Raw genomic sequence first — 26,349 nt, forward strand, 5'->3', positions numbered from 1 at the left:
TCACCAATTGATTTGATATGAAAACTAAATGTCAGCATCATTTCTAATAAAGTGGCATGTGACACTTAATAAGTAAGACCTTTTTCTTGAAGAGTTAAGCATTTCCCACACTCCTTTTTATTTCATTAACATTACAAAGATATCCCTGAATCAAATAGGAGTGTTTGAACTGTATCTTTCTGAAATATCACAGTAATCATACCACTTCCTTATTATGCCAATTTTTAAAGCACTGGCTTCACACAGTATTTAATTTTAGTTCCTTTTATTTTTTTGCCTTTGTTTTTATCTAGCAAAGCCCTAAAGCACATACTCAAGTCCCATTGAAGTCAATGGGTGAAATCCCCGGCTCCACTGAAGTTAGTAGGAGTTTTGCCATTGACTTCAATGGAGACTAGATTTCACCCAACATGCTTATGTGCCTTGTTAAATCGGGATGGACTTACACATGTTCTCAAAGAGAAACATTTGCCTAAGTGCTTTGCTAAATAGGGACCATTAAGGCGAAAAATGGCAGGAGGAAACAACATGATAAGCATCCAGGATTACAGGCTATTTGGGGCCTCTAATCTAACCATGAAATAATAATGAATATTAATTTAAAAAACAGCAAAAATAAAGGCTCAGCCCACACTCAAAAGAAAAACTCAGAGAGGAAATGCACATTACAAACAACATGACAGACGAGCTACTCCTGCTGGACAAAAGGAACTGGGAGAGCTCAGTTGAGGGGTGAGGAAAGGAAGAGCACCACCTCCATGGCCTCGATTTTCTTTCTCTCTCCCTGACTCCTTAGAGCTTCCCCCACTCTCCCAATGGGGTTTGGGTGACATGGCAGGAGGGCTGGCCCATGGAATGACCTATAGAATGTTTGTGGGTGAGTGAATGCAGAACCTATGGAGAGAGAGAGAGAGAGCACTCTGAGTGCAGCCATCAGCCGGGTAGCCTGTCAGCATGGCTTCGGCAAGTGTAATGCTGACTGATAGCTGGAAGCTGTCTGGTGACACTGTGAAGGAATAGATTTGTGCATAGATGCCCCAAGCCTCTGGTGATATGGAGGAGCTACTAGTTTTGAGGGGGGGCAACCCTCAATCTTCTTCTCTGGAGAGGAATCTCACTGCATTTCCTATCTACTATGCATGAGGAATCTACCCAGGAGATAAATTGGCCCCATAGCAGTAAAATCAATATTATTTACTAAGTGGCAGCAGGCCTCAGTACTATGGCCCGAGAACCTTCTTGTTGTCTGAATATGAGCTGAGTAGTTTCCTCCCAGCAGGTAGAACACACACAAATCGTGTGACTTGGGCCATGTCTAGTGCATGCGTGATGGCGTGTACCAGACATGTGCTGCCCCGTCTGAGGCCTGCTGCATTGGTGCACTCTGCCCTTGAAATTCTCCTTTTGGAAGGGAAAAGCAGCAAGTTTGGGCCTCCAGAGGTTCAGTAGAGAGGCCTCCTAGCATCAACTTCTGTCAGAAACAGTGATACTTGATCCTCCAGCAGCTAGAAAGACTGGGAGCAGGGAGAGGCCAATCAGGGCCCAGCAGGACAGATAAAAAAGAGTCGTCTGCTTCTACCGAAGGCCAATTCTGGGTGAGGTTGTGACAGGGAAGGAAGGTTTTTCTTGTCTTTGGCCAAGAAACCTGGCCTGGTCAGAGACCAACCTCTGACAGCATTTGTGTTGGGTCAGTAAAGCACTGTTTTATAGTATGGTCATTAATTCCCAGGTGGCCATTTTAAGGTAATTGTTAATTTCTTTTCTGTAAAATTAAGGTGTGCCTGCTCCATCGGATGCCCTGGCTTTGGGGAGCCTGTGACAATAAGCAAGTAGATCATGGCTAGGAAGGTGATAGCTAACGGGAAAGGAGGTGCCTATCTCACATTGAATCTGGCACTTAGCTCCCTTAGTTTAAATGTGTTCACTAACATATTTTAAACATAAACTGTTTTCCTAATCTAGTATCAGAGCGGTAGCCATGTTAGTCTGGATCTGTAAAAGCAGCAAAGAGTCCTGTGGCACCTTATAGACTAACAGACGTATTGGAGCATGAGCTTTCGTGGGTGATGCATCTGATGAAGTGGGTATTCACCCACGAACGCTCATGCTCCAATACGTCTGTTAGTCTATAAGGTGCCACAGACTCATTGCTGCTTCTTAATCTAGACATTAGGACTCAGTGACAACATTTATTTCCTGTCCAGACATGTTTGGTGTACTCAGCTTTATATTTTGCAGGCTTGCTCTGCTATATTTCTGCATATCCTCACTGTTTTTTAAAGACTATCCAAGAAGGAAGCCTTTTGATTGCTTTAAAGGCTTTGAACTTGGTGTATTTGTGTCTCTCCCACCTCTTTTTTCCCTAATAGGTACAAATAAATATATAGCACAATGACAGCTGTTAAAAGAGGTTCCAGGTACATAAATCAAACACACAGAGCCGTGAGGGGAAGAAGGCCCCAAATGATAAATAATTACCAATTCTACAGAGCTTGATTACAGCAGAAGTAACGTCTGATTAAAACAAGATCAGCATTAAGACATAGCATTGAGCAGATAAAAATGCAGACAAATGTGGTGGTTTAACAGAACCATGGTCCTGCCTCAGAGGCTGAGTGCTCCCCCTGCATTGGTGTTGGTAGAGGTGAGTTATTGTGCTGGTGAATAGGACAGGGGTGCAAATAGGGAATGAACATGTGCTATATATTGTCCCTCTCCTAGGAAGCTATAGCCACCACTCCTCCGATTTCCAAGTGCAATTTCCCTTCAGCACATTCTTCTTCTCCCCAGAGAAAGGTCTGAGGCACTGTGGGAGGAAGCAGAAGGAGAGTCAAAGAGGTACGATTCATGCAGGAGCTGTGGTGTCAGGGGGAAGGGGGTGGTGTCCAGAGAGCATAATGTTGGCTGCTGCTACAACCTCAAGCTCAATTGGGGTGATATTCTGGTTTCCAAGTGGAATCTGTAGTTGCCAAGGGTTTCTGGTCCTCATTCCTCCCCATGTTGTGAAGAGAGCAGGGGATGTGTATGCGGGGCTGGACTAGATGACTTTTCAAGGTCCCTTCCTGCCCAACGTTTCCAGAATTCTTCTGGTTCTATTTTTGGGATTACACTGCTGCTGCTTCAAAACAGAACCATGTACATGTACAACAGCAATATATGTGCTAGCTGTTTAGGGGTCTCCGCACATCCACTGTGGAGTACTGAAGGACCTGGTGGATTGGCAATGGTTCTTATGTCCTCTTCTGTACATGCACCCATGCAATAAAAGGCAGAATTTTGCCTGTTTTTCCCTTAGTACTGGGCTGATTCTGCAACCTTTCCTTACAACAATTATACTTTCTTCATGTGAGTACTCCTATTGATCTCAGTGGGACTAATTGGGTGAGTAAGTGTGCGTCAAAGTGAGAAAGAGTTTGCAGGGCTGACCAGATCCTCAACTGCTGTAAATTGATGTAGATCCATTGAAGTCAGTGGAGCCATGTGATTTTACACCAGCTTAGGATCTGGACCTTTGTACCTATGGTGCATGTTCATTGTAAGCTGTCTGGGGCAGGGACTGTCTTCTGTGTTACTGGTTTGCAAAGGACAATTGGCGCCTGAGCCTTGATTGAGGTTCCCAGGTGCTGCTGCAATTCATAACAGTAAATAACAGTGTGATACCTATTAAATGGAAGGCTCAGGGTAGATGTAATTATATTAATATTCAGTGGTCCTGCAGGTCTAACTCAGTCAGTTCAGTTTAGGTCAAAGTTAGTTCTTAAGTTTTTTATTATACTGTATCAAAAATGTGTAAGTCAGCTTCATAAAAAGTCCCTAATCCTAGTGTAAGTACTGGATTAAGTAAACTATCCAAGTTTTATCTTGAGGAGTTTTAGTCAATTATCTTGGTCAACAAATCACGTTGATGCACAGGCTACTAATAATACTGTGCATAACCAATAATGATCCACTAGTATTTATATGATGAAGGTTGAACAAACCATAATAAAACCATTTTCTATCCAAATAATACAATTACTAGCAAGTACATGTGGCTTCAGTGCTGTACAAGCTACTTGGCTAATCAGTCTTCACAATATTATTATATCCATTATACAGATAGGGAATGCAACACAGAATTACATGACATGTACAAGTTCACACACTCACTTACACAGTGAGTCAATGGTAGAGCTGGGATTATATCGCAGAAGCTCCCATCTTCTCAATCTGTAAATTCTCTGGATGATGCAGCAGCACCTCCTAATACATTTCCATTATTCTGTTGAGATAGTCCAGCAATTTAATTTGTTCTCCTGACTTGACTAGCCATGTTGCAATATCCTATCTGAAGAACCATAAGATTTTCTCATGTTAATTAGAACTGTGGGAATTCTTTGTGTTATTTACTGCTTTTATCACAAAGGGTGATTGCAGTTTTCAAAGAACTGGTGCATTTACTCATGTTATGTGGCTACAAAGAGAGAGAGAGACACTAATTGAAGTCATTCTGATAGTCGGCTTCCTGCAGATTAGTAAGAAAGGTGCAAGCTTTTATTCTTTATTTTCATGCTAATCTGGAATAAACAGCACCAGTTGTAAATGCTGTTCTCTTCCTTCACTAAACAGATGAAGTGAATTCAATGATAGCCGCTTTACTGGTACAAAGCAGAGCCCAACCTCTATCGCCAGGAGATCAATGAGATACCCCAGAAAAGGAGTTGGGCAATATTGCCAACCCAAAGAGTTCAAAAATCATAGGTGAGGCCTCCTGATTTTTTAAAAATTAACTTTTGGTTTCTTTTTCTTTGCTTTCTGGTGTCTGAGGCTTTAGGGGTATGTCTACACTGCAGCTGGAAGTGTGCTTCCCAGTGTGAGTAGAGAGACACACAATAGCTCTGCTCGAGCTAATGTTCTAAAACAGGGTTTCTCAAACAGGGGTCGCCGCTTGTGTAGGGAAAGCCCCTGGTGGGCTGGGCTGGTGTGTTTACCTGCCCTGTCCGCAAGGCCGGCCGATCACAGCTCCCACTGGTCATGGATCACTGCTCTGGGCCAATGGGAGCTGCTGGCCATGTGGCCTGTAAGTCCCTCAGCCCGCGCTGCTTCCAGTAGCTCCCATTGGCCCGGAGCAGTGATCTGCAGCCAGTGGGAGCCGCAATCGGCCGGACCTGCAGATGGGGCAGGTAAACACACCGGCCCGGCCCGGCCCGGCCCGGCCCGGCCCGGCCCGGCCCGGCCCGCCAGAGGCTTTCCCTACACAAGCAGCGACCCCTGTTTGAGAAACCCTGGGCTAAAATTAGCAGTGTGGCCACAGCAGCATGGGCAGCAGCTCGGGCTAGCTGCCCAAGTGCATTCAGGAGGGGACTGAGTGAGAGGGCTTGTACTCAGGAAGCCCAGAGCCATCATCCCTGCCACTGTAGCCACACTGCTATTTTTAGTGCCCTAGCTCAAGCAGAGCCAACAGGTATCTGTCTACTGATGCTGGGAAGCAGCATGCTTGTGCTTGCTGTGTAGACATACCCTAAGGCACACTTACTTCACACTTACTTTTTCCTGCAAACATGGGGGCTAGAAATCAACTCTTTTTTAACAAATACAAACTGAGATTTTCATGCAATCTTACTTCCAGCACCTGGGGCTTTGCAAAATAGCACTAAGTATCACGAGACTTGTGATAGGCTCATGAGAGTTCACAACACCATTTCTTCTGCCAGATTAGCGGTCAGCTGCTATCCAGGTTGGCTACCTTTCAATGGTCCTTTGAAGCTCCGTTTCCATTTATAGATTATAGATTATTTATAGATTACTAACAATTTAGGGGCAGATTTACCTGGCCTCTGTGCAATTGTCTGAGGGTGGGTGGAAGGAGTAAGAAGCCACCCCACCTCTTCTTGAATGAGTGACAGAAGGGGTGAGTACAATTGCAGTCCCTACCCTCTGCTCCCTCACTATTCCCCAGGGGGAAGGGAGGAGCAGTGACAGGTGGAAACCAGAGGTGTGACTCTGCTCCCCTTAAACACAGGCTGAGGTGTGGCTGTGCCCATCCTCTGTGCCAGGATAGGTGGCCAGTCACAGCGGGATGGGGAAAGGCATGCTGCCTCCCTTGCAGTGTGTGAGCTCTCCTTGTGCACTGAAGAGCTTGCACTGAGACAGGTTGCCTCCAGGTGGTTGCATATGATGGCTCCTCACCAACCCTCAATGCAGGGTTATGCTTGACTGGCCCAGTCGAATCCTCACTTTGGAATCTGCAGAAAGTGATATTCTACTTGAGGCCTGATTTCACCTCCCTTACGCTGATTAGTGTCACCTAGCTTTTTAGGCCCCAATTCAGCTAAGCACATTCTAAGCACCTAATCCTTGGGTACCAAAACGCTAAAGCACATTGACTTCAGTGGCACATAAGCATCTGCTTAAAGTTAAGCACATGCTTTAGTGCTTTGCTGAATTGGGGCTGTAAGGGCAAATGGGAATTTACCTCATGATTAGAGATGGTTTGAAAATATTTTTTCACCACTGAAAATTTCAGAGAAAATGAACAAATGTTTTCCTTTAAAATTTTCAGCATAAAATTTTGACTTTCATCAAAAAAACAAAAATAAAAAAACTGAAAACCTTGGAGGTTTCAGCACCTGAAAGTTTTCACCCAAAAACTGAAAATTTTATGTTTTCAGTTTCCTTATTAAAAATAAAAAAAAATTTGAAGCAGGACTTTCTATTTAAAAAAAAATCTGTTCTATTGCAAATGCAATTTTCCATCAAGTTTCAGCACAATCTTTGACTAGCAATAGTCATGACACTAATATAGAGCCAACTCTACAAGCTGCTGAACTCTTTAATTTCCATTGTGACTAATGATGCTCAGAACTCTGGTGGATCAGGCCCACGTTGAATTGTATTGTACCACTGCTCAAATGATTTTTTTCCACATTACTTTTCTTTCAGGGTTTTGGGAAGCTTGTCTTCAGAACAAGAGTTTGAGAAAAGTTTAAGAGTGACATCCTCTAGGTTTCAAATTAAACCTGTTTCATCTAGAATCACTGCACAGCACTTTAACAAGCCAGCCCACTACGCCAGTAAATTATTGCATAGAAGCATTTACAAACTCATACTTAGAGGTTTTTCCAGGGTGCAGTGTATTTAAACTGTCCTCTGAAAAATTACATTAACTTGTTTTTAGGTGGTACAATGTATGCTTCACAGAGAACATCTTGTTTATGCCAGATAGTGCTATATAAAGAATTATAGGTAATGTTTTTGAAGGAAAACTACTCTCCCTGACATTAAAAGGTTGTGTGGTTTGATCAAGGAACTTAGTACAGAGCTAGCCCCATAAGAAAGATTTTGAAGCAGAAAATGTTAGATGCTGATTGATAAATAAAGAAGTAAGATGATGTAAGATTAGAGCATGGGTGTGACAGGCAGGGCTGTTTGAGGGATCAAACTCAGGCTGTTTCAGAGCACTTTCCAAGGTCTTTTTGTGTTTTGGTAAGTCTTTGGGTGATAGAGGCTTATCAGCTCTTTCTCTCTCAGCTACTCTATAATAGGAGTCAGCTCCTTCTGAGGGACACTGGCTTTACAGTGTTATGTGTTACTTATTTAAAATACAGAGTTAAGTATTAGTTTGTAGACAAATAGTGAGTGTTTGCTGCAGTGATATTATTTATGTAGTGTTGTATATATCTGCATCTGTATCTCTTTAGTGCATGGGAATAGAAATATAGGCAGGTGCCTATTTCATTAGCACTCTAGCCTGTAAAATAACTGATAGAGCCACTGTGAAGTGCAATCTGCAAAGATAGGCAAGTCCCTGGAAGGTTGCTATAAATGGTTTGGTCCAGAATCTAAGTCGTTTGTCTGTCTTCATAAAACAAAAGTACACAGAGAAAAATAATCTCTGGCCCACCGATGTGTTTACTGAGCTGGCCTCCATTTGCAAATAGAGTCTGATTCCTTATTTTATTTTTACATTGGTGTAAATCAGGAGTAACTCCCTGGAAACTATCTTTATTTTGGCCTTGTCTCTGCATTTAAGAACACTGGAAGGCAGACAACATGCCCTGTTGAGAGAGGCCAATAACTTCTTTAAAGCTTAGAACCTAGCTATTATGCTTTTTATAGCAATTAGTCTAGCTATGTTTAGCCCGTGTTTTGTTTGTGATTTTTCTCTTTATTGTCTATCTTGTGGCAATAAGATCATTTAAATTATCTGGAAATGGATGTGGGGATACCTACTGAGACCAGAGCTGAGCTCTGATCTGTGAAGATGTTGATTCAGGCATAAAGCATACAGACCAAAGCAAGAAGTTATTTCCCTAAATATCAGACAGGTAGTCGTGCTAGTCTGTATCCACAAAAACAATGGGGAGTCTGGTGGCACCTTAAAGACTAACAGATTTATTTGGGCATTAGCTTTCATGGGTAAAAACCCACTTCTTCAGATGTATGGAGTGAAAATTACAGATACAGGCATACATATATATATATAGGCACGTGAAGAGAAAGGAGTAACCTTACAAGTGGAGAAACAATCTTGAAGGCCAATTTAGTAGGATGGATGTGGTCCATTCCCAATAATTGATGAGAAGATGTCAATACCAAGAGAGGGAAAATTGCCACTCCAGTCCCTATTCAAGCCCAAATTAATGGTGTTAAGTTTCCACATGAATTGTAGCTCTGCAGTTTCTCTTTGAAGTCTGTTTTCGAATTTTTTTGTTGAAGAATGGCTATATTTAAATCTGTTAAATTTGTTATTGAGCGTCCAGGGAGACTGAAGTGTTCTCCTACTGGCTTTTGTATGTTACCATTCCTTCTACTTAGAGATTGTCCAGTTTGGCCAATGTACATGGCAGAGGGGCATTGCTGGCACATAATGGCATATATAACATTAGTAGATGTGCAGGTGAATGAGCCTCTGATGCTGTGGCTGGTGTGGTTGGATCCTATGATGGTGTCACTAGAGTAGCTATGGGGACAGAGAAGGGGTTTGTTACAGGGATTGGTTCCTGTGTTAGTGTTTCTGTTGTGTGGTGTACAGTTGCTGGTGAGTATTTGCTTCAGTTTTGGGGGCTGTCTGTAAGTGAGGATTGGCCTGCCTCCCAAGGCCTGTGAGAATGGGAAATCATTTTCTAGGTTAGGCTGTAGATCGTTGATGATGTGCTGGAGAGGTTTTAGCTGGGGGCTGTACGTGATGGCCAGTGGTGTTCTGTTGTTTTCCTTGTTGGGCCTGTCCTGTAGTAGGTGACTTCTGGGTACCCGTCTCGCTCTGTCAAACTGTTTCCTCACATCCCCAGGTGGGTATTGTAGTTTTCTGAATGCTTGATAGAGATCTTGTAGATGTTTGTCTCTATCTGAGGGACTGTATCTTAGGGCTTGGCTGTAGACAATGGATCGTGTGGTGTGTCCTGGATGAAAGCTGGAGGCATGTAGGTAAGTATAGTGGTCAGTAGGTTTCTGGTATAGGGTGATGTTTATGTGACCATCACTTATTTGCACTGTAGTGTCCGGGAAGTGGATCTCTTGTGTGGACTGGTCCAGGCTGAGGTTGATGGTGGGGTGGAAATTGTTGAAATCCAGGTGGAATTCTTGAAGGGCCTCCTTCCCATGGGTCCATATCATGAAGATGTCATAATTTAGCATAGGTTGAGGAGGGGTGCTAGGGTATGAGAGCTCAGGAAGCATTGTTCTAAGTCAGCCATAAAAATGTTGGCATGCTGTAGGGCCATGTTGGTACCCACAGACGTGCCGCTGACTTGAAAGTATAAGTTGTCCCCAGATCTGAAATGGTTCTGGGCGAGGACAAAGTCACAAAGCTCAGCCACCAGGTATGCTGTGACCTCATCAGAAATACTGTTCCTGACAGCTTGTAGTCCATCGTCATGTGGAATATTGGTGTAAAGAGCTTCTACATCCATGGTGGCCAGGATGGTGTTTTCAGGAAGATCACCAGTGCATTGTAGTTTCCTCAGGATGTCGGTGGTGTCTCAAAGATAGCTAGGAGTGCTGGTAGCATAGGATCTGAAGAGAGAGTCCAAATAGCCTGATAATCCTGTTGTAAGACTGCCAATGCCTGAGATGATGGGGTGTCCAGGATTTCCAGGTTAATGGATCTTAGGTAGCAGATAGAATATCCCTGCTTGGGGCTGTAGCGGTGCGTCTGCATAGATTTGTTCCTGTGTTGTAGCAGGGAGTTTCTTGAGCAGATGGTAAAGTTTCCTTTGGCAACCCTCTGTGGGATCGGAGGATAGTGGCCTGTAGAATGTGGTGGTGGAGAGATGTCTGGCAGCCTCCTGTTCATAATCCAATATGTTCATGATGACTACAGCACCTCCTTTGTCAGCCCTTTTGATTGTAATGTCAGCGTTATTTCTGATGTTGTGGATGGTGTTGCCTTCTGTACACTGAGGTTATGGGGCAAGTGATGCTGTTTGTTCTCAATTTCAGCCTGTGCATGTCTTTGGAAGCACTCTATGTAGAAGTTCAGTCTGTCATTTTGACCATCAGGAGGAGTCCACGCAGAATTCTTCTTCTTGTAGTGTTGGTAGGAGGGTTCCTGTAGGTCAGTGCTCTGTTCAGTGGTGTGTTGAAAATATTCCTTGAGTCAGAGATGGTGAAAATAGGCTTCCAGATCACTGCACAGCTGTATCATGTGCGTGGGGGTGGTGGGGAAGAAAGAGAGTCCCTGAGATAGGACAGACTCTTCTGCCAGGCTGTGTGTGGTTGGATAGATTAAAAATATTGTTGGGTGAGTTAAGGGTACCACTGTTGTAGCCCCCTGTGTCATGTAGGAGTTTAGATAGTGTACTGTCCTTTTTCCTCTGTATAGAAGTAAAGTGTACATTGTAAATGGCTTGTCTTGTTTTTGTAAAGTCCAACCATGTGGAAGTTTGTGTGGAAGGTTGGTTTTGTATGCGAGTCTCCAGTTTTGAGAGCTCATTTTTTATTTTCTCCTGTTTGCTGTACAGGATGCTGATCAGGTGGTTCCTATGTTTCTTTAAGAGTGTGTGGCACAGTCTCTCACCATAGTCAGTGTAGTATGTCGATTGCAATGGATTTTTTACCTTCAGTCCATTTGGTATGATGTCCATCTGTTTGCGCTTGGAGAGGAAGATGATGTCTGTCTGTATCTGTGTGAGTTTTTTCATGAAGTTGATGGATTTCCACTTCATACGGCTAAATTCAGTACCTTGCATGGTACTTCCCTAAATGAATCAGCAGCAAGCTGCAATGGAATGGACTACCATCTGCCCACCCTTCAGGACTGCTGCTCCCATTGATTCACCAGACCAGCAAGGATTCAGATCAGAATTGTAAATAGAGACTGTAGGTTGTAATTTCTGTGGCACAGGGACTGTCTCTTACCATATGTTTGTGTAGCCCCAGTATAATGGATCCCTGATCTCAAGTGGAACCTTTGGGTGCTATTATAATATAAATAATAATAATAATGAAAATGCGCTAGGAGCATACACAGATTACCTGGAGAATTGCTAGTGGCCTATTTAAAAAATCCTGAAATTGTAAAAACCTTTTAAAAATCATTTATAAGGACACTGGTTTGACCCATTTAAAAAAACAAGAGGCGTGCTCCTGGCCTGAGAGGGTTCCTCACAAGGCCCCAAAGAATGTGTACATGGTCTCCAAATTTACCTCTATTTTCCTCTTGCAGTAAATCTAAAATGTATATATGCATGCATATCATTGTTAATGTTAAAGCTACAAGCAAATTTAGATGTATCCTGTATCGGTTGTAAAGATTATCACAGTCACTGATGAAAGCACAAACTTTTCAGGTAACATACTTTATATGTTATTCAGATACTCAAGTTGTTCTCTCCTAAAGAAAAAAGGGTTATTTCAGGGCTGACAAGTGGAAAATGTTATTAAACATGAAAAATAACACCTTTACAATGTTCTGGATCTACATATATACACAGGCAAGTGCAGTTGTGAAAACACAAATACAGTGAAATGAAAAGGCATCAAAAAGTGAGAAAAAACATTGATCAAACAATGTTGACAAGGCCTATTCTTCTTGGGTCAAATATTTCACTTGTTCTGGATTCCTGTGGGCATCTGGGGAGAAGTGTTTTCTATTAATGCTTCTGCAGGACTGTGCATTTGTGAGCAAATTCTGTCCAAATTCCTTCAGCAAAGATGCTATGAGGCCTCATTCGTGGTGATAGGTTACCTTGAAAAAAAGTTTGGAGGTTTGATTTGGTTAAAAAGCACTGAACTGCTCTGTGTTGATCCAAAAGTTATCAAACCATTTTTAGTCTAGAAAACCAGACTAAAAATCTCACAATACACTCTATGATTTTAGTACTTCCTTTTTTCCAGATGCATTGAAAATGCATTACCATGAGAATAGCCTCTTGTGGTGTTTCTGTGCTGCCATTTGTCATCTTGAGTTGAAACCAGGGAGATGTGGTGTGTGATGGTGATGATAAAATAATGTTTACAGAAAACCCAACAGAAAAGCTAACCAAAATTTTAGCCAAACTTCAAAAAGTGTACTCAGGTTCAGTTTGAGATTTGGTCTTCGGTTTGATTTTTAATTTATCTGAACCTGTTCACCACCTCAAACACTGCATGTGGCTCTTGTACCTTAAATACATGCTACTGACATTTACAAGATGGCATTCTTGAATGGACTGAAAAGTAAGGGCAAATTTGAGAGAGGCTTACACAATTCAGGATAGTTTCGGATGACTGACAACCTGTTATATATCTGATAGCATCATAGTGACATATATTATATCATTCAAGAAATAAAAAATTTTGAAAATGGTATTCCTACAGGTATGAATACTGTGGTCCATAATTTTGATTGGTGGGCAAGGTGACATCACTAAAATGACTGAGATTCCTGTAGGGTTCTGCCTATGAATTTTCAATGCTTTTAAGCCTGTTAGCCCTATTAGAAAACCTCCATATTCTAAGATATATTTTTTAACTAATTGTAAATGTATTTTGGCATTTTGGGTTTCAGGTGCATCTTTCTTTGAAAAATAGTGTTTTGTGTTTTTGACATATTCAGACAGGTTATTTCACTGGAGATGAAAACCATTGCTGCTTAGAGCAAATTATCTGAAGAATTCCTATTCAGTCTCCTGTCTGAGTATTCAAAAAACACTGTTACATTAGCATTTGTCATTTGCCTAAGTGAGTACAAATGGAAATCGTTTTGATAGCTATAGAAATGCATTAAAAAAAACATAGAAAGTAATAATGGACAAAGCAGAATTTTTTCCAGGGCCTACATCCCTATGGTTTGTGCCACTGTCATGTATTGTACTGGTTGATGAACAGGTCAATGAAACTGGCAGCTTAAAATGCAGCATAAACAGGTGCAATTCCAATCTTGATCTGAACAGAATATACACACCCTGCATATAGTCCAAATATATCCCTTTCCTGGGGTTTGACTTTACTGGTAATTCAAACAACCACCACCAGACGAAAACCTTAGCCTAACTTTTCTCCCCAAACCTGACTTTTCCTAGGGAGCTTTCTCACAGAGCCTACTTCCCTTTGTCCAGAGATATACTGCAACTCTTCTTATTGTTTGGAGCTAACAAGATGTTAGTCTGATTCATCACTAATTACACTGCATCTTTTTTGCAGGTTTTAAGCACCTGCCTTCAGGATGACTCAAAAACCCTGACATTGCTATTGTCCTACTGTCTGTCACCCTGTTACGTGTCATTAAAAATAGGAAAAAATGACTGTAAAAATGATCCTGTAAGGTTCTAAATATTTTCTTTCAGCTACTTCAGGATAAAAGTTCTTTTGTTTAGAAATGTAAAGATGATCATCTTTCTAACTGCTGCCATGTAGGCCACACCTGGGATCTGAAAGCCAAGCTGGTTATTGCTGCATCCTTAAGCCATCACTAGGATATTGGTTCCAAACTCTCTTGCCTTGTGGGGAAGTTGAGGTCTGGATATGAACCACATGCCTCAGTCAGTAATAACAATGCTGCATTTTAATCTTGACGAGTGAAGCAGAATAAAACCTAACTCTCTCATCCATAGCTGTATTGGGTCTATTGAGCTAAAGACCTAAAAACATGTTTTGTTGTTAAAATAATTTGCTATGCCGAAAAGTCACACATGAATCAGTGATACTGAGTAGGAAGGTGCCATTTTTGGGTAGCTTATAACTGCTTTGAGTGGCAGCACATGATAGACTCAGACAGACAAAATTGATGATCAACAAGGATTCAAATGCTTGAAAACAGATTCAAGTTTGACTCTTATTTTTCTTTCCTTTACAGATTTCCCCTAAGTCCTTTAACACAGAAGCAACTGCTACAGTAACTCATTTCCTCATAATGGTTTCCACCCTTTGTACTCTAACCTACTCATCTCCTCTCAATGTTAGTTTCAATAGTGAGAATGAAATTGAGGCATGATATAGAAGGTTTGTATTTAATGCTGAAACTAACTGACCTTTACGTAAGGCTCAGTGAACACTCTTGATTAATGATGGGTCATAATTCTCACTTCCAAATAGTCATAGCCTCTCTAAAGAATACAGATTCATTATTACACAACAATTTAAATCCAAATCAAATTACTATATTTTAATACTTGGGAGGTATCTGTAAATGAAAAAAAAGTCCTTGTTTAGAGTTCAAGGAGAGGAAAGGTTTGCCAGAAAGCTATCTCAGTATATAACATTTATTGTGTTCTTATGCTTTGTCTCAAATGTCATAGCACCATAGTTGCATGGAAAGTGAGTCTTAGATGGTAAAAAACTTTACCTTTTTTTTCCATCTAAGAGCTGATTACTCCCACAGATTTCTAATTGTGTCAATTTTTCTACTTCCAATTTTTTTCCTGTGTGGATTGATGATGCTTCCTGATAGGAGAAATGTGGTTGATAGTACATGATGTTGGTGTGCCCTGCTGGTGATTTGTGAGTGGGTTTTTGTTTTGGGGTGTGTGTGCGTGCGTGCGTGCATGTGTGTGCACTCTTTCATTAGGAATTCATTTTACATTCACTGTACCTTAGCATTGATCAAAATGGATTCTGTGAAATTTGTAAGAATGATATGTGTAACTAGTTTCACAAGTCTTCTTTAGCAATTTAAAAAGCCTCAATGTAATGATTTAGATTTTTAGAAACAGATTATGGTGTGGATTTATACAGATAATCTATTAATGAATTAGTGCTGTGTAGTCCCATCATGTAAAATGAAACCCCTTAAAAGAACTGAAACGTGCTTTCTCTTTCTCTCTCCTGAACACTGACAATATAGAAAGAGACGCAAAAAATTGATAAGAATGTTACTGATATTTATATTTATCAAATAATTTTCTTGCCTGGAGATGAGCCTACATATTTTAAAGCTGTCTTCTTTTTAAAAAAGAGTTAAAACCTTTAAGATATAAAATAATGTAAACCCCCTTCCAGGTGTGCAGGGAGAGTGAACAAAGAATTTAGATACTGTGAGATAACTTTGTACAAAGTAATCATTTAAATAGAAAGTGGCAAAAAAAAACCCAACAACCCTGCCTTCTGTGATGAACTGTTGATACAAGATTTAGGGGTCTTCATGAGGCATCAGCATGAGGTAATTGATTACCTGTTACTGCACTGTAATGTGAATAAAAGAAAGGTTAGAGAAATTCTGAGGATACCAACTACATGTTTCAGGCTGCAAAATTAAGGAACAGAACATAATCTAAGTAAAGAATCATCATTCATGGAGCAGATCCTTTGTTTAACTTAACTGAAGAAGTTGAAAATGCGCAAAGTAGAGAGCCTGCAAAATGGATACTCATGAGGGAGTCGATGTAAACAAACTGGATCTTTAGCTTACAGTTTTTCAAAAAGAAAAGAACAGTAGTTTATAGATTTATCATCTACCACCTGGTGCTGGGGATGCTGGCAAAGACGCTGAAGTTGGAATCCACATGGTCCCTGGGTAAAATGGTATTTTTGGAGGCCTAGCATAAAGCAAAGGAATTTCCAAAGAGATTTCCCTCTAGAATATGGATAAGCCAAGGGAAAATGCCCAAATGAGAGACATTTTCTAAGCTCCTTGACAGCTTGTAGTTTATTTCACTCAGGTTATTTCATTATAGCACAACTATATTCCAAGGGAAGCTGCAGGGATCAGACTTCATGTCTTTTATTGAAGAATGCCAGGGAGTGCAGGTAACATCATAAATGGAGAAGGGGAGACATCATTAACATGTTCCCTCCTTTTTGTCAAAATTATGCTAAGTGCCGTTCAGTGTAGTAAAATCAAAAGCTGGTCTTGACTGCAAGTTTGGTCCCACCAGTACACAGAAATATATCTTTAGTCTCTTTTCACTCTTATTTGTCACACACAATATGACAAACATATTTAATGGCTGAATAATTAGTCCCAGACTGTGTCTCTGGTGATGGAGAATTGAGAGATCATATCAGTGTTTCCCTAATTTAGGTAGATCATTTAACAGTTCTTTTCCCTTTCTGTGTCGTATGTTGCTATGATCATGAATGACCTGAACTAGCTCAATTATCAGTCTAATGTAGGTAGTAGAATAGAAGGGAAAAAATCTCCAAATTATATCAAGAAAGCACCATGATATTTGGATATGTTGTCTGTATGCATCTGTTTGTGGCAGATATACCTCTACCCCGATATAACATGAATTCGAATATAACTCGGCAAAGCAGTGCTCCGGGGGGGCGGGGCTGTGCACTCCGGCGGATCAAAGCAAGTTCTATATAACGCGGTTTCACCTATAAAGTGGTAAGATTTTTTGGCTTCCGAGGACAGCGTTATATTGGAGTAGAGGTGTATATATTTTAATTAAATCCTCCTTAGAGATAATGGGGCAGAATTCTCAGCTAATGTAAATTGTCATTGAGTTCAAGCTATGACCATTTACACCAGCTAAGGATCTTCTCCAATAAAAACACATTTCTCTCTGTTTTTCTAGCAAAAAAAAAAAAGGGGATGAAAACCAACTGTATGAAAATTGTGTGAAACACAATGCAACTCCACTCTAATAAGAGTGCACAGTGCTCTGAACGTTTATAGCAAGCATCCATGCGACTGCTGGAAACCATTTCCTCACTAGCAGATGGAATGCTAAAACATGATTTCCTGGTTTACAAAAGTTTAGCAAGCAGGCTCAAGGACTTTCTATGTGACCTCCCTCTTCCCCCTCCCCCCGTCACTTTTTGTCTTAATCTGGAATAATATATTTGTCACCTTTAGGGGCTGTTTCAGCCAGGGTAGGCTAAATTGAACACTTTGAACATTCATATTATCTCTTGGCTTTTCTGAAATGATGAGCCATTTGTTTTCGACTAAATAGACAGTTACTCCTAAGAAACCAGTGAATTAATATATTAGTTACACATTGACTGCAACATAGCAAGAGTTGGTTCTTCACAGGTCTGGGAACTTTCATTTACACAACAGCTACAGAGGGTCCGATCCTCAGCAGGTGTAAATCCCCACAGCTCTACTGACGTCAGTGGAGCTAAATCAATTTACACCAGCTGAGGTTTAAGCTCAAAATGAGTTTTATTATTGTTATTATTACTGTTATTTCACTATTACCTACTCATTGAAGAGAAACAAATGTATATTTTTACTAAAGCTGGTCAACAATTTTCCGACAAAGTTAAATGTACTCTCTGCAGATGAATGTGACGGGTCTTTGTCCAGCCAGCAGGGAAAAAAGGATTGGGTGTTTGTTTAAGTGTCCCTACTGAATTTGGGTTACAAGAAAGGAGAAAGAGGGAAGGATTTACCTGAGCAGAGCCAAGGGGAGAATAGGAAGTTGCCGGACAAGGTGGGGGGTGATGACCCACCATGTGCAGGGGAAGGGTATTAATATTGCATACTTTCAGGAAGGAACTAACTCTGTCGTCTCTCTCACCGATCTGATCAGCAGCACCCACCCTCCCACCCTCCCATGTATGGCATCCGAGAAGGACTTTTTAAAGATCTGCTGTGGGCATTGTGCTAATTAGGGTGCCCAGACAGCAAATGTGAAAAATCGGGACAGGGGGTTGGGGGTAATAGGAACCTATATAAGAAAAAGACTCCAAAATTGGGACTTTCCCTATAAAATCGGGACATCTGGTCACCCTAGTGCTAATTGCCTTTTTTTCTTTTGGGTCTGGGAAGAAATTTTTCCCTTACCATCAGATTGACTGAGATAAAGTAGGATTTTTCACCTTCCCCACAGCAGGTCTGGGACCTCATGACGTAAGTTAAGAGGTTAGGTCAAGATATCTCAATTTACTAATACAAGATGTCACAACTGGCAGGTGTGCAGTGCAAGTACTCATTACAGAGGGGATATGGTTCTTTGATAAACAGGAGCTGGAAGTGGATTTAGGGGAAGGTATCCTCTCTGGAAGCCAGAAAAAGGAGAGTTGGGTCTTTGAATGGTACAGTGGGGAGATACCTCCCCCTCCCACGAACTCTCATATGAGGGGAGGGTGATAGGTCTAAGCAACAGGCTGGGACCAGGCTGGAAAGAGGGAGGGCTGACAGCAGCTCTCCCAAATAGGTGGGAAATATTAGGAAAAAATGCTGACCTGCATTCTGATTTATTACCAGGTATTCTTCAATATGTTAAGTGAATAAAGCTGCAGCCTAATTAAACCACAACCATTGCATCTTGTCTGTCTTCCTGCGTGGACAGGACAATGCTGCTTTGTCAAAATCAAAACTTTCTGCAAGTGTGTCTCTATTTAGACCAAATTTTGTTTCAGAAAAGAAATCAAAATGAAGCATTTCAATAATGCCAAACATTTTGTTTTGACATTTTCAGACTGGAATGTTTTGTTTCAAAGTGGGTTTTTTGTTTGTTTTTAAATTTAGTTTATATTACAAAAAAAGCAAACAATGAAAAATACTCAAAACTGTTCTGATTTTTACATAACTAATTGGCCACAAAAAGGAGAGCAGAACTAGTGTGCCTAGGAAACTTTGGGTCTATAATAAGAAAGGCATCTCACCACAGTGAGACTTAGTTCAGCGGAATAAGTCCAGAAAAACAAAGTACTTCTGTCTCTCCAGCTCATTCAGGGTATATAAACAAGATGGAATTCCATGTACTACATGACTAAAAGCATTCTTGATCAGAATGTACGGTAGCAATCATTAAATATATCATGCACAATGACACTGAGGAAGGCTTTGTTCTCCATTCTGTTCAGTGGACCATGCTAGAACACTTGTTTCATATCTCAAAACCATTTATGATTGCTGTTAAAGAAGTCAGTGCTTTAGCAGGACCGATGAATCAAGTCAAGTTATCCCATTCATCTGTCTGTTAAAAGCAAAATATTGAAGAGAATGGAGACAAACACAGAATCTTAACAATACCCAAAGTTACATTAAAAAAATCGTTGATCTGTTTGTCAGTGGGACATATCAGTTCTGGAAAATAGCCTGAATTTTAGCTCAGCTTTTAGGTCTTTGCTTTCCCACCCCTCCATATACTGGGGAAACAATCAGGAATGGTCTGTGCACTCAGACAGAGAAAGCATGCAGAAATAGAGCTTCATCAATCCTGATGTTTCTTTTCCTGGTATTTGCTAGTGTAAACCCTAGCATAGTGCTCACTAGGTAGCCCAGTGGTGGGTAGGGGAATTGCAGAAGCACAAACAGTTGCCATCTCAGATGTACTAGAGGGCAGTCTGAGGCCAGGGGTGAATGATTGTGGACAAGCAGGGGCAGCTCTAGCTTTTTTGCCGCTCCAAGCATGGCAGGCGGATTCAGCGGCTTGCCTGTGGGAGGTCCACTAGTCCCGCAGCTTCAGCGTCCCCACCGCCGAATTGCCGCCGAATCCACAGGACCCAGGGATCTCCCGCAGGCATGCCGCAGAAGGCTGCCTGACTGCCGTCCTCACAGGGACCGGCAGGGAGCCCCCCACGGCTTGCCGCCCCAGGCACACGCTTGGAGCGCTGGTGCCTGGAGCCGCCGCTGTGGACAAGACACCAGCTTTGTCTCAGGGCTAAATAGCTCCATGTGAACATGGCTAGTTGGAGTTGGGTAGTTTGATATACGGCCTTCGAGGAGCCTGTCCCAGTCAGTTGTGCTTTCGAGGCAGCTCTCTCTCACATCTCACATTAGCATCCAAAGCCAGGGTGTGCGTGGCTATTGCATGCTGTGGTGGCTGCATACTGTGAGTGAGGGTGAATATGGTGATCAGTCCAGAAATCAGCAGGTCAAATCTGGGGAAGCCAACAAAGGAGTTATGTGCTGATCTTCAGATGCAAGGATGGACCCTGACTTATCAGGAACTAAAACTAAGAGAATAATTTACAATGGATAACTTCAGTGAATGTCACTTGCTTTCTGTTGGAAAATTTTATGAGAAGAGATTGTGAAAATCTAATTTATTCCTAAATTAGTATTTTAGTGGATTTCTTTAGTTAATAATCTTTGTCTGCAGAATATTTGACTTGTGACTATTACAAATTAATAGATTGTTCACACTGTAACAATCATATGGAATACAAAGCATATAACACTAGCATAAGTTACAGTGGTACCACTCACATTCTACCTGTAACAGAAAGAACTGGTTCAATAAGTTGAATTCCAGATCCAGCACTAGTTAGTTCCTAGTTGTTGCCTTGAGAAATCCTTGGGAATCACAGTTATCACAGGGATCATGGGACAGTAGGGATGGGACAGAGATGGTGGGTAGGGGGCAAGGATATAAAAACCTCCCTTTTATTAGAACAGGAGATGTGGAAGGATCAGAAACTGGAACAGTTAGTAATTCTCCTGCAAGTGCTTGGGCAGCAGCGGTTAGAACTGGAACTGAAACCACATCAGCAGTGTACAGAACTCTGGAGATTGGTGGCCGATGATTGGTAGGCTGTGGCAACTTGAGGAAGAGCCTTTTAGGCATTTTGAGTAGAACTGTTGTTGGCTGAGGGGATTTTGTGCTGAAAGAGAAAGAAGGGTTCAGTAGCTAAGGCCATAGGAGCCTGGGTTTCAGATCTTGCTCCACCAGACATCTGATGTGATCTTGGGCACACCATTTCATTGCCCTGTACCTCAGGTCTCCATCTGTAAAATGGAGACAATAGCACTGCCCTACCTCACAAAGGTGCTGTGGGGAGAAATATGTTAAAAATGGGAAAATGCTCAGATACTTCAGTGGTAGAGAGCACCTTAAGATAGATGGATTTATGTTGAGCCTGGAATGGGAGACACCTGGAACAAGATAAAGGGGAAATCCTTGGGTGAAGAGGCTAGGAAGAGCTTGCTTTTTAAAGGAGCCTCTGAGAGGTGGGAACTGAATGCAAACCTCCAGCAAGACACCTATGACCCGGGCAAAGACTGGGGCAGACTTATCCTTTACTGACCCTTGATTTGGCTTCTGCTACCCCAGAATTGGTGAAGTTTTAATTTAGTTGGAAGGCTAAATTCAGACACTGAAGAAGGAAACCGAATCAGTGTCTGCATTTCCACAGTGGACCAGGTAAAGACTCTCACGCTAACATTTGAGAAGATTTTGATGTTTCCAGCAACATTTCCAATATCCACAATGAGGAATTCTACTGAAAATAGTAAAATCTTCCAAACAGTTCCATGTGTAACTGATTGCAAGGTTTCCCATTTGTGCTATGTAACAAACAGTTAATATACAATTCAAAAATAGCTTTCTACAAATACCCAAACATCTGTGCTTCAAATTCACTTGTGTACTTGGAGCTCTTTGTGGCAGGGACTGTTGGTTTGTTCCGTTTGTATAGAGCCTACTGCAGGGGAGTCCTGGTCCATGACTGGGGCTCCTAGATACTACTGCAATACAAGTAATAAACAGTAATAAAAATAAAATTCAAGTGCTCAAATATTCATGAGCAGTTTGAACCATCCCATTGAAATTCATGTGCAGTGAAGTGGGAAAAACTACCAAATCTCAAATACTGTAACTAAAAAATGCAAATAATAAGGCCTTATCACTCCCAAATTCAACTTTGTATGCCATGATAGTCTTTAAAAAAAATAAAACAGGATTGGAGAGATACTCAGTCCTAAATGATGGTGAAAATGAGATGGGTGAGGGGCAGTGCCTAATCGTCATATTAAGTGCTACCCCTAGTATTTAGGGTTGATGTCAATAGAGAGGAATTTCAATGACTTCATTGGGTGTCAGGATTACTCAGGTGTTTAAAGTTACTTGCATGCTTAAATCTTTGCAGGATCAGGGCCTCAAGTATGGATTGTCTGTATTCTCCATGCAACGTGCTTGCGCACCCTACTTGTCCTGTATAGACAGAGAGCACAGAAAATACCAAATCCCACGAAACTTGCTGTGCATAGGTCCAATATTTAAGCAATAGCTGCTAGCGAAAGCCTAGAAATAGAAATGTGATTCAGTTCCAGCCCCTGATTTGTGGCAGGATTTGCAACAAATGAAATTTTAAAATTTCTCTTCATTTACTGGCGGAGACAACATAGCCACTATCATTATAGTGATTTGGCATCCATAACATCTCCTGCAGTCACCGTCACACCACTTATTGCGAATCCCAGATGACCAGAATCCCAGAGAAACTGGCTGGGTAAGCCAGATAATAAATGGCCATTACAGGAGCTCCCAAATACTGTCTTTTGTTTTCATCTGACATTGCAAAGATACTTGTCATTATAACATGGCATTTTGACAATACAGAAAATACAGAAATGAAACTGGCATTGCAAATGTAGTTTAACAAATGCACTTCAGAAAATTGAAGGTTGTTTCTAGTTTCCTCTGAAATTACAGGATTAGATTCTGAAATGAGTGCAGTCAATAAATACAAATTAAAGAAAATGGCTCAGCATTTGCCTGCCATTCGCAGACTTTGAAGATTCTGATACTATGATTTTGGAACTCAGCTCAGTGCCGGCTCTTATTCTTAGAGCGCTGGCAACACTTTGTATTAAGTTGTCATTTATAAAAAAGAATTTACTGTTGTTTATTAAATTAGACAGCTTAGATGCTTGTAACTAGACATGCCTAGAGAAAATCACATTTTGTATCGGAAGTTTGTTGGGCTCAGGCATCAGTGACTATATCTGTTATGAGTTATGGAACTCCCTTCAGAACTGACCATCAGAAGAGCAACTGATGTAGTGAGGGAAAGGCTCCCATTGATTTCAATTGGCTTTGGATCAGGCCCAATGTGGTTCTAATGCAGGCCTAGGGAGATGGGATTTTGCATTTGGTAGAGGTGCAGATAGTTATTGGTGTGGGGGAAGATCCCTAAAGAAGAATTGCTACACGGGATAAAGCAAATATAGTTAATCAGCATTCTTTCTTTTCTAGAGCCATTGCCCTCACTCTGTATAGGGATTTACAGATCTTTTTATTTCTTATTGAATTTACTGCTCGTAAATCATGTTAGATTCACAGCCCTGGAGACTGAAACCCTCTATTTATCAACCAAGCAGGTACAGCATTGGCCAGAGCAGTGCAAGTTTCCCTACAGATCATTGCAACATGCTCCTGATCTAACCTGGAGGACCACCAATTAGTGCCAATGACTTTTATGATGACACTGATCTCTGTCCACTGGGAACTGGGTTGAAACCATCAACAGTTTTTTCGAACAGAACAATGTGTTGCTGCATAGTCAACTTTATATCCCATTGGACTTTATATTGGGTCCTTGGAGATCATTATGCACTCATGCCAACCACTAGTTGAGAGCAATTACAATAGGAGATGTGGGAATGTGCACTGAAATATTGATGAAAAATATTGCCTGTTACAAGATTCTCAGACATTAATGTAGCCATCTGTATTCTCTTTTAAGAGAGTGGGATCATTCCATAATGACATCCAATAGTCAGTCACAAATTTGCTTCAGTGGGAAGGGTGCTTAAAAAATGGAAATTGTTTCTTTTCAGCATCTGTTTATTATCAATTATAATAACAATTGGGTCCTTATTGATGTCTCTCATACTGGATATTGATGTTGCACTGCTCAGCTCCCAAGGAAAATGCCCTCACCCTGACTATGTAATCCATTTGGCTGGTGTAGATTCTGTTGCTGCATGTATTGCTGTGACATGACAATCTGGGACCATATCTGCAGCTTTGTTTGTTGCTTTTTTTCTCCCACAAGACACTTTGTGGTAGTATGTGTTCCCCATTAAACAGGTTTAGATCAGTTTCTCCTTTTGTTTGCCTTGAGTTTTATTTGCTTTTTACCAAGCCTATATGGGACTTGAAATACCCTAAGGTTTCAGAGGGGTCGCCGTGTTAGTCTGTATCAGCAAAAACAATGAGGAGTCCTTGTGGACCTTTGAGACTAACAAATTTATTTGGGCATAAGCTTTCATGGGCTATAACCCATTTCATCAGATGCATGGAGTGAAAAATACAGTAGATATACAGCACATGAAAAGATGGGAGTTTCCTTACCAGTAGGTGGGTCAGTGGTTTGGCGTTATTACCACAAACCAAATCCTGCCATCTTTATCCATGCAAAACTTCATTGAAACCAATGGAAATTATTCTGAATAAAAACTTAAGGATTGGACTAAAAGCATGAGGCTATTTGTCCATAACATTTAACTTCCTATCATACTACGTAAGACTTCAGCCTTTTGTCATAACGTCTTAGACTGAAATTGACTTGTTTCCAAATGTTAAAAAAAATAAATCTTTGTCATATGGTGGGATGATATCTGATTTAGGTTAAGACATTTTCCTAGTTGGTCTTTTTTCTACTTGGGAATTATTTTGCTTTATGTATCTAGGGGGGATTTATGAAATGTACTACTATATATATTTTTTTTCCTAGAGAACACTTTTGTAACTCCAGCTCGGTTTAGAAATTGACTCCGTTTTTGCCCACAGCCAGCAAGAAAAGATGATTTCATATTTCCCCAAGTGGAAGCTAGTCAACAGGATTCCTCTTTATTGCAAAGAGGGGATACAATAATAAAAAGACATTTGCTGGTGGAATATTGCCAGTAAAGTACAATAATACATTAAAACAGATACTTAGGGCTGAAATTTATGAGTTTGTTTTTCTGTGCCTTTCAACATATTTTTCCCTTCCACAAAGATGTGAACATCAAAATTCAGATGCTCAGCAAAAGCTTTAATAATAAAAACAGCAGCAGTCAAAAGCAAATGGAGAACTTTAACTTTTGGCATAAAGAGTTTATCTTGCGATTTTGTTTTCTGCTTAGGATCCAATTTTCCTTTGCTTTCCTGTTTCACCTAATAAAATATTCATCAGCTTGTTCCTTCATGTCCAAACCCTTCACTGGAGCGCTCAGACCAATAAACATCACTGGTTCCCCTCCTCCCCCTCATGCATACCTCCCTTTTCTTTCTGCAAGATTAATTTGGAAAAGAAGTGATTTGCATGGGAAATACTGGAATCAAGTCAAGCCAGGGATAGCATTTTTAATGAAGGTAAACAACTTATTTATGCATAATAAATATACGGTACCAAACTCACAAAGCAATATATTCTTTTTCTAAATAAAATTACCTGTAGTAATAAAAGCTTGTATCATTATCTTTTGGAGTATATTTGAAGCATGTTGTACTGAATAATTTCAGGAACTGCTGGCCAGAGTTTGATCTCAGTAACAGCAGTGTACATCAGCGAGTAGCTTTACAGAACTCAGACGAGTTACCCTTTGATTTACACTGCTGTCACTGACATCAGACTATAATCCCGCATATGTCTAATTCCCCATACACCTATTGAAAAATGAAGGGTGCTGCTTCAGGGCCATTAAAGTTAATTGGAGTCAGGTTCCTAAAACACCTTCCGGTACCTTTAAAACGTACCTGCCTAATGTCAACAAATCTATGTGTACAAGCAAGAGCTACCCCATTCTCTAAGTTGATTGCTACAACATGCATTTTCAGGAAGGTACATGTAGTTCTGTTGCTGTATAATATGTCATCTTAAAACAAAGGAAAGTTACAATTGGGCTGCAAATAAATTCTGATAATACATTAGCAGAGTTTGATGGGAAAAAGACTAGAGAGTATTTATGCAATGTATAGACTCTGCTTATAAATAGAGGGCCACATAGTCTCATCACAGTAGAGCTTCTATTGACATCAATTTGAGTTCCATGCATGGATTGAAGGCAGTATAAAATTTGTAACAGGGAAAAAGATAGATGACTGTAATATCTTAACATTGTACTTATCCCCCTAGAGCTGTGTGAAGAGGTTCATGCAGTATTGTTAAACCCACTAAATCTGGGTTATATGCTGACATTTCTCCAGAATTCTTTTATTTTGGTTTGAAGAAGTGAGTGAATAAAACATTCCTGGTAAAATAAAACCCATTTTCCTACTCTGCAACAATTCTCCTTTTTCCCTAGCCTAAAAATTGACCGAAGGTAGTTCACAAGATTTG

This window comes from Mauremys reevesii, linkage group 10, assembly GCF_016161935.1.
Source record: "Mauremys reevesii isolate NIE-2019 linkage group 10, ASM1616193v1, whole genome shotgun sequence".
Taxonomy (NCBI): domain Eukaryota; kingdom Metazoa; phylum Chordata; order Testudines; family Geoemydidae; genus Mauremys; species Mauremys reevesii.